This window comes from Rutidosis leptorrhynchoides, chromosome 2 (assembly GCF_046630445.1).
Source record: "Rutidosis leptorrhynchoides isolate AG116_Rl617_1_P2 chromosome 2, CSIRO_AGI_Rlap_v1, whole genome shotgun sequence".
Classification (NCBI taxonomy): Eukaryota; Viridiplantae; Streptophyta; class Magnoliopsida; order Asterales; family Asteraceae; genus Rutidosis; species Rutidosis leptorrhynchoides.
The window spans coordinates 637,632,460-637,647,428 of NC_092334.1; positions in this window are offsets into that span (position 1 = coordinate 637,632,460).

A 14,969-nucleotide genomic window follows, 5' to 3' on the forward strand; every position below is an offset into this window, starting at 1 on the left:
TATCCGAGCGTTGGTCTTAGAGAACCAGAAAATTTGCATTAGTGTGTCTTATCGAGTTTGTTAGGATGCATTAGTGAGTCTGGACTTCGACCGTGTTTTCTTTAAAAATGATTGCTTAACATTTTTGTTGGAAACTATATATTTTTAACATATGAATATTATGTGATATATTAATCTCTTAACGTGTTTGATATTATGTGATAGATGTCTACCTCTAGAACAAGTCCCATTGACTCACCTAATAATAATGAAGAGTCAAATGTAAATTGGAATGATTTGTGGACTGATTCACAAGTTCCCGAAGAGGAACCGGAAGAAGAGTCGGAACCGGAAGAAGAATCGGAACCGGAAGAAGAATCGGAACCGGATGAAGAAATAGAACCGGTGGGGGAAATAATAAAACAGTTAAGTAAAAGAAAATCCTCAACCAACCGACCAAAGTTAATTATGGTCAATGGTGTTTCCGCCAAGGAAGCAAAATATTGGGAGGATTACCAATTCTCCGATGAATCGGATTCCGACGAGAATTCCGATGATGTTATAGAAATTACCCCAACTGAATTTAAAAAGGCAAAAGAAAATAATAAGGGAAAGGGCATAAAAATAGAGAAATCTAATTCCAACCCCGATGAACTTTATATGTATCGTCAACCCCCGAAGTCCTTAAGTTGTAACAATGACCCGGGAACCTCTAAACCACCAGGTTTTTCTAAACCAATGTGGACAACGACGGCTCGTATTAGGGGAACATCATATATCCCTAGAAACTTGGCAAAACGAACCAAAACCGAAGAAGAAGAAACGAGCGAGTCGGAATAAGATAGTTGTATTCGTGTGGTGTAATATATGGAATATAGTGTTCTTATGCTTTATGATATATGTAAAAATTGCTTGTATTAATAAGTATTTTTTTTATGAATCTAACTCTTGTCTATTTTACAGTTTAAAAACACAAAATGGATAGACAACCCAATATTTTAAGAGACCTACCCGGAGACATGATTGATGAAATCTTGTCTAGAGTCGGCCAGAATTCTTCGGCACAACTATTTAAGGCGAGATCAGTTTGTAAGACATTCGAAGAACGTTCCAAGAATGTCTTGGTTTATAAGAGACTTTCGTTTGAAAGATGGGGGATATCACATTGGGAAACCCATAAGTTACGATGTGTTTACTTTGACGCATATATTGCGGGGAACCCAAATGCTATTTTACGCAACGGGTTAAGAAATTATTTTGACTCAATATATCCGAATATTGGACTTCGTGATTTAGAAAAAGTGGCTAACATGCAACATAAAGAAGCATGTTATGCTTACGGATTAGTAATGTTCACTTCTCACCAAAATGAGAACAAGAACATCGGGCTACAACTATTAAACAAAACGTTTCCACAAGTGACGGAGTCGGTAATTGGGGTAAGAAATGAGGTTTTTAGATTATTACGGGACTGTTGGACATTACGTAACCCTCGTCCCTTTGATGACGTTACAACACGCTGTCTTATCAACGGCCATAACGGTTATGTTGCACAAGACCAAGGATGGGAAGTAGTCCTAGTAAAACCAGAATGCATGACTTGTTTCTGGACGTATGAATTACGTGTCTTTATTGCCTTTGCTGAACGACTTGTGTACTAGCTAGAATTGTCTTCACAACTATCTTGTATCAAAGTTATTGTGTGCTATATTTCATGCTTTATGTAAAATAAGCGGTATTGTAAGTTTGTAAAATATTGTATAAAAGTTTGAACGCGAAATATTATTACAATCAGTTTTTCATATAGAATTGTAGTAGTTGAATTGTATATTAGCTACTAAGTATGAACTTAACGGGTAGGTACTACCCGAATTTAAACTTATAAAACGCTAATATGAAGAAAAAGCTTTTATAAATGAGTTCATATTATGCTACGAAATACTATTAACTACTCTTAATATTCTGTATGATTAACTTGTTCCATTTAACTATTTTGAAGGAAATGGCACCGACTACTCGACACACCGTGAATATGAATGAAGAGGAATTCCGTACTTTTCTAGCTTCAAACATAGCCACAGTACAGGATGCGCTACATACCAACAATAACCTTGGATCTAGCAGTACAGGAAATCGTGTAGGATGCACCTACAAAGAATTCACTGCCTGCAAACCTTTGGAATTTGATGGAACCGAAGGACCGATCGGATTGAAACGGTGGACCGAGAAGGTTGAATCGGTGTTTGCCATAAGTAAGTGTACTGAAGAGGACAAAGTGAAGTACGCTACGCATACCTTCACAGGTTCTGCGTTAACATGGTGGAATACCTATCTAGAGCAAGTGGGACAAGATGATGCGTACGCACTACCGTGGTCAGCATTCAAGCACTTGATGAACGAGAAGTACCGTCCCAGAACCGAGGTCAATAAGCTCAAGACAGAACTTAGAGGGTTACGAACCCAAGGATTTGATATTACCACGTATGAAAGACGATTCACAGAATTGTGCCTATTGTGTCCGGGAGCATTCGAAGATGAGGAAGAGAAGATCGACGCGTTTGTGAAAGGATTACCGGAAAGAATCCAAGAAGATATAAGTTCACACGAGCCCGCCTCCATACAACAGGCATGTAGAATGGCTCACAAACTAGTGAACCAGATTGAAGAAAGAATTAAAGAACAGACTGCTGAAGAGGCCAATGTGAAGCAAGTCAAAAGAAAGTGGGAGGAAAACAGTGATAAGAATCACCAATACAACAACAACAGCAATTACAACAATAATCGCAACAATTATCCCAACAATCGCAACATCAATCGCAACTACAACAAACGGCCCAACAACAACAACAACAACAACAACAACAGCAACTACAACAATCATCCCAACAACAATAATAACCGTAACAACAACAACAATCAGAAGCAGCTATGCCAAAGGTGTGAAAAGAATCACTCGGGGTTCTGCACCAAATTTTGCAACAAGTGTAAAAGAAATGGTCATAGCGCGGCGAAGTGTGAGGTCTACGGACCAGGGGTTAATAGAACGAAAGGAACAAATGGTGTCGGAACGAGTAATGGCGGAGCAAGTAGTGTCGGAGCAAGTTATGCCAATGTAGTTTGTTATAAATGTGGAAAACCAGGTCACATTATTAGAAATTGCCCGAACCAGGAGAACACGAATGGACAAGGCCGTGGAAGAGTTTTCAATATTAATGCGGTAGAGGCACAGGAAGACCCGGAGCTTGTTACGGGTACGTTTCTTATTGACAATAAATCTGCTTACGTTTTATTTGATTCGGGTGCGGATAGAAGCTATATGAGTAGAGATTTTTGTGCTAAATTAAGTTGTCCATTGACGCCTTTGGATAGTAAATTTTTACTCGAATTAGCAAATGGTAAATTAATTTCAGCAGATAATATATGTCGGAATCGAGAAATTAAACTGGTTAGCGAAACATTTAAGATTGATTTGATACCAGTAGAGTTAGGGAGTTTTGATGTGATAATCGGTATGGACTGGTTGAAAGAAGTGAAAGCGGAGATCGTTTGTTACAAAAATGCAATTCGCATTATACGAGAAAAAGGAAAACCCTTAATGGTGTACGGAGAAAAGGGCAACACGAAGCTACATCTTATTAGTAATTTGAAGGCTCAAAAACTAATAAGAAAAGGTTGCTATGCTGTTCTAGCACACGTCGAGAAAGTACAAACTGAAGAAAAGAGCATCAATGATGTTCCCATTGCAAAAGAATTTCCCGATGTATTTCCGAAAGAATTACCGGGATTACCCCCACATCGATCCGTTGAATTTCAAATAGATCTTGTACCAGGAGCTGCACCAATAGCTCGTGCTCCTTACAGACTCGCACCCAGCGAGATGAAAGAACTGCAAAGCCAATTACAAGAACTTTTAGAGCGTGGTTTCATTCGACCAAGCACATCACCGTGGGGAGCTCCTGTTTTGTTTGTCAAGAAGAAAGATGGTACATTCAGGTTGTGTATCGACTACCGAGAGTTGAACAAACTTACCATCAAGAACCGCTACCCACTACCGAGAATCGACGACTTATTTGATCAACTACAAGGCTCGTCTGTTTATTCAAAGATTGACTTACGTTCCGGGTATCATCAAATGCGGGTGAAAGAAGATGATATTCCAAAGACTGCTTTCAGAACACGTTACGGTCATTACGAGTTTATGGTCATGCCTTTTGGTTTAACTAATGCACCAGCTGTGTTCATGGACCTTATGAACCGAGTGTGTGGACCATACCTTGACAAGTTTGTCATTGTTTTCATTGATGACATACTTATTTACTCAAAGAATGACCAAGAACACGGTGAACATTTGAGAAAGGTGTTAGAAGTATTGAGGAAGGAAGAATTGTACGCTAAGTTTTCAAAGTGTGCATTTTGGTTGGAAGAAGTTCAATTCCTCGGTCACATAGTGAACAAAGAAGGTATTAAGGTGGATCCGGCAAAGATAGAAACTGTTGAAAAGTGGGAAACCCCGAAAACTCCGAAACACATACGCCAGTTTTTAGGACTAGCTGGTTACTACAGAAGGTTCATCCAAGACTTTTCCAGAATAGCAAAACCCTTGACTGCATTAACGCATAAAGGGAAGAAATTTGAATGGAATGATGAACAAGAGAAAGCGTTTCAGTTATTGAAGAAAAAGCTAACTACGGCACCTATATTGTCATTGCCTGAAGGGAATGATGATTTTGTGATTTATTGTGACGCATCAAAGCAAGGTCTCGGTTGTGTATTAATGCAACGAACGAAGGTGATTGCTTATGCGTCTAGACAATTGAAGATTCACGAACAAAATTATACGACACATGATTTGGAATTAGGCGCGGTTGTTTTTGCATTAAAGACTTGGAGGCACTACTTATATGGGGTCAAAAGTATTATATATACCGACCACAAAAGTCTTCAACACATATTTAATCAGAAACAACTGAATATGAGGCAGCGTAGGTGGATTGAATTATTAAATGATTACGACTTTGAGATTCGTTACCATCCGGGGAAGGCAAATGTGGTAGCCGATGCCTTGAGCAGGAAGGACAGAGAACCCATTCGAGTAAAATCTATGAATATAATGATTCATAATAACATTATTACTCAAATAAAGGAGGCGCAACAAGGAGTTTTAAAAGAGGGAAATTTAAAGGATGAAATACTCAAAGGATCGGAGAAGCATCTTAATATTCGGGAAGACGGAACCCGGTATAGGGCTGAAAGGATTTGGGTACCAAAATTTGGAGATATGAGAGAAATGGTACTTAGAGAAGCTCATAAAACCAGATACTCAATACATCCTGGAACGGGGAAGATGTACAAGGATCTCAAGAAACATTTTTGGTGGCCGGGTATGAAATCCGATGTTGCTAAATACGTAGGAGAATGTTTGACGTGTTCTAAGGTCAAAGCTGAGCATCAGAAACCATCAGGTCTACTTCAACAACCCGAAATCCCGGAATGGAAATGGGAAAACATTACCATGGATTTCATCACTAAATTGCCAAGGACTGCAAGTGGTTTTGATACTATTTGGGTAATAGTTGATCGTCTCACCAAATCAGCACACTTCCTACCAATAAGAGAAGATGACAAGATGGAGAAGTTAGCACGACTGTATTTGAAGGAAGTCGTCTCCAGACATGGAATACCAATCTCTATTATCTCTGATAGGGATGGCAGATTTATTTCAAGATTCTGGCAGACATTACAGCAAGCATTAGGAACTCGTCTAGACATGAGTACTGCCTATCATCCACAAACTGATGGGCAGAGCGAAAGGACGATACAAACGCTTGAAGACATGCTACGAGCATGTGTTATTGATTTCGGAAACAGTTGGGATCGACATCTACCGTTAGCAGAATTTTCCTACAACAACAGCTACCATTCAAGCATTGAGATGGCGCCGTTTGAAGCACTTTATGGTAGAAAGTGCAGGTCTCCGATTTGTTGGAGTGAAGTGGGGGATAGACAGATTACGGGTCCGGAGATTATACAAGAAACTACCGAGAAGATCATCCAAATTCAACAACGGTTGAAAACCGCCCAAAGTCGACAAAAGAGCTACGCTGACATTAAAAGAAAAGATATAGAATTTGAAATTGGAGAGATGGTCATGCTTAAAGTTGCACCTTGGAAAGGCGTTGTTCGATTTGGTAAACGAGGGAAATTAAATCCAAGGTATATTGGACCATTCAAGATTATTGATCGTGTCGGACCAGTAGCTTACCGACTAGAGTTACCTCAACAACTCGCCGCTGTACATAACACTTTCCACGTCTCGAATTTGAAGAAATGTTTTGCTAAAGAAGATCTCACTATTCCGTTAGATGAAATCCAAATCAACGAAAAACTTCAATTCATCGAAGAACCCGTCGAAATAATGGATCGTGAGGTTAAAAGACTTAAGCAAAACAAGATACCAATTGTTAAGGTTCGATGGAATGCTCGTAGAGGACCCGAGTTCACCTGGGAGCGTGAAGATCAGATGAAGAAGAAATACCCGCATCTATTTCCAGAAGATTCGTCAACACCTTCAACAGCTTAAAATTTCGGGACGAAATTTATTTAACGGGTAGGTACTGTAGTGACCCGAACTTTTCCATGTTTATATATATTAATTGAGATTGATATTTACATGATTAAATGTTTCCAACATGTTAAGCAATCAAACTTGTTAAGACTTGATTAATTGAAATATGTTTCATATAGACAATTGACCACCCAAGTTGACCGGTGATTCACGAACGTTAAAACTTGTAAAAACTATATGATGACATATATATGGATATATATATAGTTAACATGATACTATGATAAGTAAACATATCATTAAGTATATTAACAATGAACTACATATGTAAAAACAAGACTACTAACTTAATGATTTTGAAACGAGACATATATGTAACGATTATCGTTGTAAAGACATTTAATGTATATATATCATATTAAGAGATATTCATACATGATAATATCATGATAATATAATAATTTAAAATCTCATTTGATATTATAAACATTGGGTTAACAACATTTAACAAGATCATTAACCTAAAGGTTTCAAAACAACACTTACATGTAACGACTAACGATGACTTAACGACTCAGTTAAAATGTATATACATGTAGTGTTTTAATATGTATTTATACACTTTTGAAAGACTTCAATACACTTATCAAAATAATTCTACTTAACAAAAATGCTTACAATTACATCCTCGTTCAGTTTCATCAACAATTCTACTCGTATGCACCCGTATTCATACTCGTACAATACACAGCTTTTAGATGTATGTACTATTGGTATATACACTCCAATTATCAGCTCTTAGCAGCCCATGTGATTCACCTAACACATGTGGGAACCATCATTTGGAAAATAGCATGAAATATCTCATAAAATTACAAAAATATGAGTAATCATTCATGACTTATTTACATGAAAACAAAATTACATATCCTTTATATCTAATCCATACACCAACAACCAAAAATACCTACAAATACTTTCATTCTTCAATTTTCTTCATCTAATTGATCTCTCTCAAGTTCTATCTTCAAGTTCTAAGTGTTCTTCATAAATTCTACAAGTTCTAGTTACATAAAATCAAGAATACTTTCAAGTTTGCTAGCTCACTTCCAATCTTGTAAGGTGATCATCCAACCTCAAGAAATCTTTGTTTCTTACAGTAGGTTATCATTCTAATATAAGGTAATAATCATATTCAAACTTTGGTTCAATTTCTATAACTATAACAATCTTATTTCAAGTGATGATCTTACTTGAACTTGTTTTCGTGTCATGATTCTGCTTCAAGAACTTCGAGCCATCCAAGGATCCGTTGAAGCTAGATCCATTTTTCTATTTTCCAGTAGGTTTATCCAAGGAACTTAAGGTAGTAATGATGTTCATAACATCATTCGATTCATACATATAAAGCTATCTTATTCGAAGGTTTAAACTTGTAATTACTAGAACATAGTTTAGTTAATTCTAAACTTGTTCGCAAACAAAAGTTAATCCTTCCAACTTGACTTTTAAAATCAACTAAACACATATTCTATATCTATATGATATGCTAACTTAATGATTTAAAACCTGGAAACACGAAAAACACCGTAAAACCGGATTTACGCCGTCGTAGTAACACCGCGGGCTGTTTTGGGTTAGTTAATTAAAAACTATGATAAAATTTGATTTAAAATTTTTTATTCTGAGAAAATGATTTTTATTATGAACATGAAACTATATCCAAAAATTATGGTTAAACTCAAAGTGGAATTATGTTTTCTAAAATGGTCATCTAGACGTCGTTCTTTCGACTGAAATGACTACCTTTACAAAAATGACTTGTAACTTATTTTTCTGACTATAAACCTATACTTTTTCTGTTTAGATTCATAAAATAGAGTTCAATATGAAACCATAGCAATTTGATTCACTCAAAACGGATTTAAAATGAAGAAGTTATGGGTAAAACAAGATTGGATAATTTTTCTCATTTTAGCTACGTGAAAATTGGTAACAAATCTATTCCAACCATAACTTAATCAACTTGTATTGTATATTATGTAATCTTGAGATACCATAGACACGTATACAATGTTTCGACCTATCATGTCGACACATCTATATATATTTCGGAACAACCATTGACACTCTATATGTGAATGTTGGAGTTAGCTATACAGGGTTGAGGTTGATTCCAAAATATATATAGTTTGAGTTGTGATCAATACTGAGATACGTATACACTAGGTCATGGATTGATTCAAGATAATATATATCGATTTATTTCTGTACATCTAACTGTGGACAACTAGTTGTAGGTTACTAACGAGGACAGCTGACTTAATAAACTTAAAACATCAAAATATATTAAAAGTGTTGTAAATATATTTTGAACATACTTTGATATATATGTATATATTGTTATAGGTTCGTGAATCAACCAGTGGCCAAGTCTTACTTCCCGGCGAAGTAAAAATCTGTGAAAGTGAGTTATAGTCCCACTTTTAAAATCTAATATTTTTGGGATGTGAATACATGCAGGTTTTATAAATGATTTACAAAATAGACACAAGTACGTGAAACTACATTCTATGGTTGAATTATCGAAATCGAATATGCCCCTTTTTATTAAGTCTGGTAATCTAAGAATTAGGGAACAGACACCCTAATTGACGCGAATCCTAAAGATAGATCTATTGGGCCTAACAAACCCCATCCAAAGTATCGGATGCTTTAGTACTTTGAAATTTATATCATATCCGAAGGGTGTCCCGGAATGATGGGGATATTCTTATATATGCATCTTGTTAATGTCGGTTACCAGGTCTTCACCATATGAATGATTTTTATCTCTATGTATGGGATGTGTATTGAAATATGAAATCTTGTGGTCTATTATTATGATTTGATATATATAGGTTAAACCTATAGCTCACCAACATTTTTGTTGACGTTTTAAGCATGTTTATTCTCAGGTGATTATTAAGAGCTTCCGCTGTCGCATACTTAAATAAGGACGAGATTTGGAGTCCATGCTTGTATGATATTGTGTAAAAACTGCATTCAAGAAAGTTATTTTGTTGTAACATATTTGTATTGTAAACCATTATGTAATGGTCGTGTGTAAACAGGATATTTTAGATTATCATTATTTGATAATCTACGTAAAGCTTTTTAAACCTTTATTGATAAAATAAAGGTTATGGTTTGTTTTAAAATGAATGCAGTCTTTGAAAAACGTCTCATATAGAGGTCAAAACCTCGCAACGAAATCAATTAATATGGAACGTTTTTAATCAATAAGAACGGGACATTTCAGTTGGTATCCGAGCGTTGGTCTTAGAGAACCAGAATTTTGCATTAGTGTGTCTTATCGAGTTTGTTAGGATGCATTAGTGAGTCTGGACTTCGACCGTGTTTACTTGAAAAATGATTGCTTAACAAATTTTATTGGAAACTATATATTTTTAACATGTGAATATTATGTGATATATTAATCTCTTAATGCGTTTGATATTATGTGATAGATGTCTACCTCTAGAACAAGTCCCATTGACTCACCTAATAATAATAAAGAGTCAAATGTAAATTGGAATGATTCGTGGACTGATTCACAAGTTCCCGAAGAGTAACCGGAAGAAGAGTCGGAACCGAAAGAAGAGTCGGAACCGGAAGAAGAATCGGAACCGGATGATGAAATAGAACCGGTGGGGGAAATAATAAAACGGTTAAGTAAAAGAAAATCCTCAACCAACCAAACAAGGTTAATTATGGTCAATGGTGTTTCCGCCAAGGAAGCAAAATATTGGGAGGATTACCAATTCTCCGATGAATCGGATTCCGACGAGAATTCCGATGATGTTATAGAAATTACCCCAACTGAATTTAAAAAGGCAAAAGAAAATAATAAGGGAAAGGGAATAAAAATAGAGAAATCTAATTCCAACCCCGATGAACTTTATATGTATCGTCAACCCCCAAAGTCCTTAAGTTGTAACAATGACCCGGGAACCTCTAAACCACCAGGTTTTTCTAAACCAAAGTGGAAAACGATGGCTCGTATTAGGGGAACATCATATATCCCTAGAAACTTGGCAAAACGAACCAAAACCGAAGAAGAAGAAACAAGCGAGTCGGAATAAGATAGTTGTATTCGTGTGGTGTAATATAGTGTGCTTATGCTTTATGATATATGTAAAAATTGCTTGTATTAATAAGTATTTTTTTTATGAATCTAACTCTTGTCTATTTTACAGTATAAAAACACAAAATGGATAGACAACCCAATATTTTAAGAGACCTACCCGGATACATGATTGATGAAATCTTGTCTAGAGTCGGTCAGAATTCTTCGGCACAACTATTTAAGGCGAGATCAGTTTGTATGACATTCGAAAAACGTTCCAAGAATGCCTTGGTTTATAAAAGACTTTCATTCGAAAGATGGGGGATATCACATTGGGAAATCCATAAGTTACGATGTGTTTACTTTAACGCATATATTGCGGGGAACCCAAATGCTATTTTACGCAATGGGTTAAGAAATTATTTTGACTCAATATATCCGAATATTGGACTTCGTGATTTAGAAAAAGCGGCTAACATGCAACATAAAGAAGCATGTTATGCTTACGGATTAGTAATGTTAGCTTCTCACCAAAGTGAGAACAAGAACATCGGGCTACAACTATTAAACAAAACGTTCCCACAAGTGACGGAGTCGGTAATTGGGGTAAGAAATGAGGTTTTTAGATTGTTACGGGACTGTTGGACATTACGTAACCCTCATCCCTTTGACGACGTTACAACACGCTATCTTATCAACGGCCATAACGGTTATGTTCCACAAGACCAAGGATGGGAAGTAATCCTAGTAAAACCAGAATGCATGACTTGTTTCTGGACGTATGAATTACGTGTCTTTATTGCCTTTGCTTAACGACTTGTGTACTAGCTAGAATTATCTCCACAACCATCTTGTATCAAATTTATTGTGTGCTATATTTCATGCTATATGTAAAATAAGCGGTATTGTAAGTTTGTAAAATATTGTGTAAAAGTTTGAACGCGAAATATTATTATAATCAGTTTTTCATATAGAATTGTAGTAGTTGAATTGTATATTAGCTACTAAGTATGAACTTAACGGGTAGGTACTACCCGAATTTAAACTTATAAAACGCTAATATGAAGAAAAAGCTTTTATAAATGAGTTCGTATTATGCTACGAAATACTATTAACTACTCTTAATATTCTGTATGATTAACTTGTTCCATTTGACTATTTTGAAGGAAATGGCACCGACTACTCAACACACCGTGAATATGAATGAAGAGGAATTCCGTACTTTTCTAGCTTCAAACATAGCCGCAGTACAGGCTGCGCTACATACCAACCATAACCTTAGATCTAGTAGTACAGGAAATCGTGTAGGATGCACCTACAAAGAATTCACTGCCTGCAAACCATTGGAATTTGATGGAACCGAAGGACCGATCGGATTGAAACGGTGGACCGAGAAGGTCGAATCGGTGTTTGCCATAAGTAAGTGTACTGAAGAGGACAAAGTGAAGTACGCTACGCATACCTTCACAGGTTCTGCGTTAACATGGTGGAATATCTATCTAGAGCAAGTGGGACAAGATGATGCGTACGCACTACTGTGGTCAGCATTCAAGCACTTGATGAACGAGAAGTACCGTCCCAGAACCGAGGTCAATAAGCTCAAGACAGAACTTAGAGGGTTACGAACCCAAGGATTTGATATTACCACGTACGAAAGACGATTCACAGAATTGTGCCTATTGTGTCCGGGAGCATTCGAAGATGAGGAAGAGAAGATCGATGCGTTTGTGAAAGGATTACCGGAAAGAATCCAAGAAGATATAAGTTCACACGAGCCCGCCTCCATACAACAGGCATGTAGAATGGCTCACAAACTAGTGAACCAGATTGAAGAAAGAATTAAAGAACAGACTGATGAAGAGGCTAATGTGAAGCAAGTCAAAAGAAAGTGGGAGGAAAACGGTGATAAGAATCACCAATACAACAACAACAGCAATTACAACAATAATCGCAACAATTATCCCAACAATCGCAACATCAATCGCAACTACAACAAACGGCCCAACAACAACAACAACAACAATAACAACAACAACAACAACAACAACAACAACAACAACAACAACAACAACAACAACAACAACAACAACAACAACAACAACAACAACTACAACAATCATCCCAACAATAATAATAACCGCAACAACAACAACAATCAGAAGCAGCTATGCCAAAGGTGTGAAAAGTATCACTCGGGGTTCTGCACCAAATTTTGCAACAAGTGTAAAAGAAATGGTCATAGCGCGACAAAGTGTGAGGTCTACGGACCAGGGGTTAATAGAACGAAAGGAACAAATGGTGTCGGAACGAGTAATGGTGGAGCAAGTAGTGTCGGAGCAAGTTATGCCAATGTAGTTTGTTATAAATGTGGAAAACCGGGCCACATTATTAGAAATTACCCGAACCAGGAGAACACGAATGGACAAGGCCGCGGAAGAGTTTTCAATACTAATGCGGCAGAGGCACAGGAAGACCTGGAGCTTGTTACGGGTACGTTTCTTATTGACAATAAATCTGCTTACGTTTTATTTGATTCAGGTGCGGATAGAAGCTATATGAGTAGAGATTTTTGTGCTAAATTAAGTTGTCCATTGACACCTTTGGATAGTAAATTTTTACTCGAATTAGCAAATGGTAAATTAATTTCAGCAGATAATATATGTCGGAATCGAGAAATTAAACTGGTTAGCGAAACATTTAAGATTGATTTGATACAAGTAGAGTTAGGGAGTTTTGGTGTGATAATCGGTATGGACTGGTTGAAAGAAGTGAAAGCAGAGATCGTTTGTTACAAAAATGCAATTCGCATTATACGAGAAAAAGGAAAACCCTTAATGGTGTACGGAGAAAAGGGCAACACGAAGCTACATCTTATTAGTAATTTGAAGGCACAAAAACTAATAAGAAAAGGTTGCTATGCTGTTCTAGTACACGTCGAGAAAGTACAAACTGAAGAAAAGAGATCAATGATGTTCCCATTGCAAAAGAATTTCCCGATGTATTTCCGAAAGAATTACCGGGATTACCCCCACATCGATCCGTTGAATTTCAAATAGATCTTGTACCAGGAGCTGCACCAATAGCTCGTGCTCCTTACAGACTCGCACCCAGCGAGATGAAAGAACTACAAAGCCAATTACAAGAACTTTAAGAGTGTGGTTTCATTTGACCAAGCACATCACCGTGGGGAGCTCCTGTTTTGTTTGTCAAGAAGAAAGATGGTACATTCAGGTTGTGTATCGACTACCGAGAGTTGAACAAACTTACCATCAAGAACCGCTACCCACTACTGAGAATCGACGACTTATTTGATCAACTACAAGGCTCGTCTGTTTATTCAAAGATTGACTTACGTTCCGGGTATCATCAAATACGGGTGAAAGAAGATGATATTCCAAAGACTGCTTTTAAAACACGTTACGGTCATTACGAGTTTATGGTCATGCCGTTTGGTTTAACTAATGCACCAGCTGTGTTCATGGACCTTATGAACTGAGTGTGTGGACCATACCTTGACAAGTTTGTCATTGTTTTCATTGATGACATACTTATTTACTCAAAGAATGACCAAGAACACGGTGAACATTTGAGAAAGGTGTTAGAAGTATTGAGGAAGGAAGAATTGTACGCTAAGTTTTCAAAGTGTGCATTTTGGTTGGAAGAAGTTCAATTCCTCGGTCACATAGTGAACAAAGAAGGTATTAAGGTGGATCCGGCAAAGATAGAAACTGTTAAAAAGTGGGAAACCCCAAAAACTCCGAAACACATACGCCAGTTTTTAGGACTAGCTGTTTACTACAGAAGGTTCATCCAAGACTTTTCCAGAATAGCAAAACCCTTGACTGCATTAACGCATAAAGGGAAGAAATTAGAATGGAATGATGAACAAGAGAAAGCGTTTCAGTTATTGAAGAAAAAGCTAACTACGGCACCTATATTGTCATTGCCTGAAGGGAATGATGATTTTGTGATTTATTGTGACGCATCAAAGCAACGTCTCGGTTGTGTATTAATGCAACGAACGAAGGTGATTGCTTATGCGTCTAGACAATTGAAGATTCACGAACAAAATTATACGACTCATGATTTGGAATTAGGCGCGGTTGTTTTTGCATTAAAGACTTGGAGGCACTACTTATATGGGGTCAAAAGTATTATATATACCGACCACAAAAGTCTTCAACACATATTTAATCAGAAACAACTGAATATGAGGCAGCGTAGGTGGATTGAATTGTTGAATGATTACGACTTTGAGATTCGTTACCACCCGGGGAAGGCAAATGTGGTAGCCGATGCCTTGAGCAGGAAGGACAG